At 40.2% G+C, this 5,869-nt stretch overlaps 4 non-coding genes across 4 annotated transcripts; 1 reads left to right on the top strand and 3 right to left on the bottom strand.

Moving 5' to 3' along the window:
* Positions 1-691: 691 nt before the first annotated feature.
* trnaa-ugc lies at positions 692-763 on the bottom strand. The gene has a single exon. It is a non-coding gene; the product is annotated as a tRNA-Ala (tRNA).
* Positions 764-2,036: 1,273 nt separating this feature from the next.
* Positions 2,037-2,118, top strand: trnas-aga. The gene has a single exon. It is a non-coding gene; the product is annotated as a tRNA-Ser (tRNA).
* A 1,491-nt stretch (positions 2,119-3,609) lies between these two features.
* On the bottom strand, positions 3,610-3,726 carry LOC117941447. Its single transcript, XR_004655913.1, has one exon. It is a non-coding gene; the product is annotated as a U5 spliceosomal RNA (small nuclear RNA).
* Positions 3,727-4,950: 1,224 nt separating this feature from the next.
* On the bottom strand, positions 4,951-5,022 carry trnag-ucc. Its single transcript has one exon. It is a non-coding gene; the product is annotated as a tRNA-Gly (tRNA).
* Positions 5,023-5,869: the final 847 nt, after the last annotated feature.

The following is a 5,869-nucleotide window of genomic DNA, read 5'->3' as shown; positions in this document are numbered from 1 at the left end:
CCTTTGATATCTCAGTTGGTAGAGCGGAGATCTGTAGATAGATAGATAGATAGATGTTTATTGATCCCAAGAAAAATGTGAAATTTCTGTGTTACAGCAGCAAAATCAGTCACAAAGCTCAAAATATAAATATAAATGTAATACATGCATCTGCGGTGACTGGAAATCCAACCTGGGCAAAATAATTGCACTGCTATGATATAAATCATAGTCGAAAAGTAACACATATGTTGCCTTTCTGCTGCTTTCTGCTCTGTTGATAAACTTTTCAATTGGTTAGTAGTAGTTACCAGACACGGGCAAATTGCAAATCGTAGTACACTGCCTGTGTCTGTGGTTCCTGGAGGAGGCAGCTTGGTTGATTGATATGCTCCCTTATTTGTACCATAACAGAGATCTAATATTTTATCAAATCTGGTTGGGCGAGTAACCTTTCTGGTTACGTCTTGACAAATAAAGCAAGTAACCACACAGTGAATCAAACCCAGGTCAACTGTTTGGAAGGCAGCTATGCTCACCACTATACCACCACCACTGGGCAATGCACTGTTCACTGCAAATCTTGCAACACATCTGGTAATTGAGACTGATTTTTGCATTAATTACCATGAACACAAGGAGATTGCCTTTTAATATTTTTTCTCTTTAAGAGCTTCTCCAGCTCTTTTATAAACTGGTCAATAACACTTGTTGGAAATGGCGGGAATTGAACCCCTGCCCTCATACATGCAAAGCATGCACTCTACCACTGAGCTACATCCCCTGAACATTGTCAGACTTTTTTACTTTTTCTCAGATCATTGAAGTGAAGAAACCTGGGTGAAATATGTCATATTTATGTTGTATATGGGTTCAAAACATGGCGGTGGCTGGAAATTGAACCTTGGCTAAATGCTTGCACTGCTATGGTACAGAGAAAAATGTGTGATAACAATTTTTAATAAATAATTCTTAGTTTAAGTATAGGCTTTTTCCTTGCAAAGGTTTCTTTTCCAATAACATTAACACGCATACCATTAGTTACGCATACCATTAGTTAAGGTGCTCTATCACAATGTGGAGGGCAGCTCCTTGCAGGCACTGTGGCCGAGTGGTCTAAGGCGCTGGATTAAGGTTTCAGTCTCTCTGGAGGTGTGGGTTCAAATCGCACCACTGCTATTTGAATATATGATATAGCTGAAAGCCAACCAATGTGATGTCTTACAGCTGCATCATTTGGGCTGAACAAGGTGAAGTAACTAGCACCATCCATCAATCACCTTGCTGAGATAGTTCCTTGTTAACTTGAGATTCAACGATTGGTGAAACCTCTCTTTCCAGCACTTTAGAGTATAAAATTTCCATTTTTTGATTTCCATAATCAAAATTATCGTGATTATAATCTTGGCCATAATCATGCAGCCCAAAGAGATCTAATGTTTTATCAAACCAGTTTGGGCAAGTAACCTTTCTGCTGACTTCTTGTAGAAAAAGAAAGTAACATCACTCAAAGAAAGCTACTATGATGGCTGGGAATCAAACCCAGGTCAACTGATTGGAAGGCAGCTATGCTCACCACTATACCACCATCTCTGGGCAAAACAATGTTCACTTCAAATCTTGTAATACATCAGGGCATTATACCTGAAAGGACCTGAGGACTGAAAGGGCACTCTATCACTGAGCTACAGCCCATGTTGATTCAGAAATTCCCTCCAGGTGGTCCTGTGTTATCACATTCACCAGAATGGGAAGTGTGTATGTCTGTGCTAGCTCATAATGGGTTTGATTTCCAGCCATCGCAGTAGTTTTCGTTGTGTGGTTAATTGCTTTATTTGTCAAGAAGTAACCAGAAAGGTTCCTTGACCAACTCGATTTTATAATATTAGATCTCTGTTATGGTACAAATAAGGGAGCATATCAATCAATCAAGCTACCTCCAAAAGGATCCACAGACACAGGCAGCGCACTACAATTTGCACTTTGCCCTTGTCTGGTAACTACTACAAACCAATTGAAAGTTTATGAACATTTGTGCAAACAGATTTGTGTTTCAGGTTGTCGTGGCCGAGTGGTTAAGGCGATGGACTAGAAATCCATTGGGGTCTCCCCGCGCAGGTTCGAATCCTGCAGACAAAGAGAGAAATACTTCACGAACGGTAGTAAACTAATGACACAATTTGGTAAATCACAGGTTACCGAATTGCAAATGTACCGTCGCGTGTTATCTCATAGGTACTGGAAGCCATTAAGTCACTTATTTTCAGTCTGTGTTATAAGATTTGCAGTGCACGTTGTGTAGCAGTGCAATCATTTTGCCCAGGTTTGATTTCCAGCCATTTACAGGTTTTAAAGCCATACAAAACATTTTTAGTTCTCTTTCCACTAAAAGCAAGTATGTCATACAGTAATCATTTGCAGGGAAGTAGGGTGTATAAAGGCAAGTCATATGCTCAGCCGTGTATACACTATAATTTTGAATAATATTGAAATGAAGCCAATTAATATAAACAGGCCAACTTTAGTACATTATTGATCTCAACAAAAAAATGTGTCTTTAGGTAACGAGTAATGTTGTTTAGCACAAGAAATGACTGACTATACAAATGTTTTTACGCCAGGTAGGAAAATAAGAGAATCAACAAAACTAATTCTGTACAAAGAGTACAGAAACACACATAACATATAAATCACAATACATAATAGTATTGTATGCTTTGTAAAATCTAACTATTTACATTTTCTATTTCAATATACGCAACCCGATAAGCGGATGAAGATGGATGGATGGATGGATTATACATTTACATTTTTGATGTTTTAATCTGATCCAACCTCAACTCTTTTGACAGTGTTTCTGTATTTGGGCAGTATATAGTGCCTTGATATTGGCTGTGCCCAGTTTCTGCGGTCCTGAATTGTCCACACTTCCTGCAAGTGTTGTAGTCCACCTTCCTCTTATTAAACCTTGCCTGAGAAGCAGGGCGACCACTGGCAGGTGGAGGTGGGGATGGAGCAAGAGGGCCAACCAGTATATGGGGGGCACAGTATGCTAGTGTTGGAACAACAAACAAAGTTCCTGGGGCTTGAGGACAGACAGAGGTTGTATTCCTCATGTATTTGCTTGTATTGCATCAAGTGACCTGCATACCAATGACTGTAAAGATTAATATGTACATGGTTTGCAGAACTGTACCTTCTGATAGACATAAGGCCACTTGGGATATATCTGTGGTCTTCTGCAGAAGGATAACTCCCAGAGTTGGCTCATTCCAGGTTATTTAAGAAACAAACGCCCCTGGGAAACGTCCCTGGGTGGACTTGAACCACCATCCTTTCGATTGACAGCCGACTGCACTGACCTATTGCGCTGCAGAGACCGCACCTGGCTGATGTTTTATGAGCGGGAGAACCATGGGTCATGGGGCGGGCGGTCATCTGCATCGACCGGTTGGGGGTGAAAAGAGACAGAGAGAGAAAGAAAGAGACATTGAGATTTGCAGCAGAGGGTGTCGAGCAGGAACATGGAGGCAGCAGGTGTATCCAACCACAGATCCAGACGCCACAGCTCCAGAGCCAGAAACACCTGCAGGAAGCAATAGGAGCTGCTTAATTTTCACAAGTTCAAAAGGCTCTGCAAAACAGCAATGCCCACCAAAAATAGTTTCAACTCATCAGGGTTCCCCTTCAATGAAGTCTTTAGTAAAAGGCGAAAGACTTGTGCGTTATAAAGAGAACCCAGAGTGAGTCCTGCTGTCTGCTCGAGAGCAGCAGAAAACCATAGTTGACCCAGTCCAAACCATCGCAGTAAGCCTCACTGGGTGTCCAAACTAAAATGATAGGAGGCAACTTGGTAGACTCCTTACTGATGTTTATATCTGTACTCACAATGCCCTGTTTTTAAAATACCAGCCAATCACAAGTGTTACATGTGAATAACCAATGTGTGAGTAATCCGGAAGCTCACATGAAAGATAGTGGCAAGGTCTACCAAATGTTTAACTTTACAACCCGTAAATTGTTGGAGCCTTGGTTGCCACCTTCCCTCAGAATGTGAATCACAGATTTTCCAGCCCACGGGTATGCGCATCAGAGCGGAGTGGTGCAGCGGAAGCGTGCTGGGCCCATAACCCAGAGGTCGATGGATTGAAACCATCCTCATCTAATTCCTATGCTTTGTATCATCAGTGAGTCTTTTTCCAGTCTGTTGATGTTAACAAATCATCTGATGCTGCAAGTGTTTGAAGTGAAATGTCTCTGCCTGCTGAAGAGTAAAGTTAATGGCATCACAAATTTATTTCATCCATAAAAATGGAAACTACAGTGCTAATACCCGCCATAACACTCATAAAAACTGGAGCGTAATATAATAAATATGCTACAATAAATATACTACACTAGTATATAAATAAATATACTACACTAGTATATTTATTTATTACATAGATACAGTAAAATAGAGACTGTAAAACATGTACATTTAAAGTGTTTGTTGGGCTGTCTGATAGTTTGAGGTGTAAAAGAGAGAGCATAACGCTTAGTTTGTGTCACAGGATGTCTTAGTCTACCACTACGTTCTACAACCCTACCAGTCAGATTACCACAGGAGGTAATATCTTTTGCATTTCTTTTAAAGACTCTAATGAGCTCTACCACTGAGCTACATCCTCTGAAGATTTTCAGATTTTTTGGACATTTTTTCTGAGATAGACTTAGACTTATCTTTATTAATCCTTTTGGGATGACTCCCGCGAGGAAATTGAAATATCACTGAATAAAAGAATAAATCTGGGTAAAAAATGTAATGTTAATGTTGTAAATGGCTTCAAAATCTGTAAATGCAACTGCGGTGCCTGGAAATCAAACCTGGGCAAAATGATTGCACTGCTATGATATAAATAATAGACGAATCCAGAAATCGACAATCGTTTCATAGACAAATAAAGCAAGTAACCACACAATGATAATTGCTGCGATGGCTGGGAATTGAACCCAGGTCAACTGCTTGGAAGGCAGCTATGCTCACCACTATACCATCATCGCTGGACAACACAGTGAATGTCCTTAAAGGTTGGATTTTTCATTTTTATTAAATTAAGGCTGTCAGATCATTTTCAAAAAGATGATTGTTTAAATTCCTCTTTTTAGTCAACTGAAGCCTGGGTTCCTAAACACATACATACCACTGTATGCATGTATACCTGCATGCATTTCAAAATGTAGGCCAAGTATGTACTTAAAAAAAAGAAACAGAGCCGTATTGACACAAAAAAAGAAGTTTACAGCAGAAAGCACCATTTTAAGAACACACAGCAGACCTACAATGAAATTGTAATTGGGTCAACATTGTGGAAATATTTTCAATATGTTCAACTACGTCTAAATTTAGAGCTCCTTCAAGTTTACATGAAGTACAGGTCACAGCTCATCATGCCACCACCAATATACTGTTTTGTCCCATCTAATAAGCACATGTTTGGACACGGGTGGACATTTTGGACAGAAACGTTGGTGGATCTTGATTCCCACCACAGGATTTAGCCTGCATTGCATATTAGGGTACAGACTCGGTAAAATGCCTTCACATCCCGCGCAATGTATTGCCATTATCAAGCACATTTCCACACAGGGGACTGTCTTCCGTGTCCCCATAAACCCATATATTTGGGCTGACAAAAGGGAAACCTTCCTTTGATAACTATGACCTGGATGACTGAGAACTTACTATATCATGACATAGTTGACTTACCATATTATTTTCTCTGTGAGAGATCCTACTACACGTTGGATTATTCAGTCAGGATGGCTGAAAGGTCCAAGGTGCTGCGTTCAGGTTGCAGTCTCCACTCTAGGTGTAGGTTCGATATTGGGGATATTGTTTTTGTTTTGT

Source organism: Etheostoma cragini, unplaced genomic scaffold (genome assembly GCF_013103735.1).
Source record: "Etheostoma cragini isolate CJK2018 unplaced genomic scaffold, CSU_Ecrag_1.0 ScbMSFa_76, whole genome shotgun sequence".
Lineage (NCBI taxonomy): Eukaryota > Metazoa > Chordata > Actinopteri > Perciformes > Percidae > Etheostoma > Etheostoma cragini.
The sequence above is the reverse complement of the archived record's forward strand: the minus strand, read 5'-3'. Positions and strand labels throughout refer to the sequence as shown.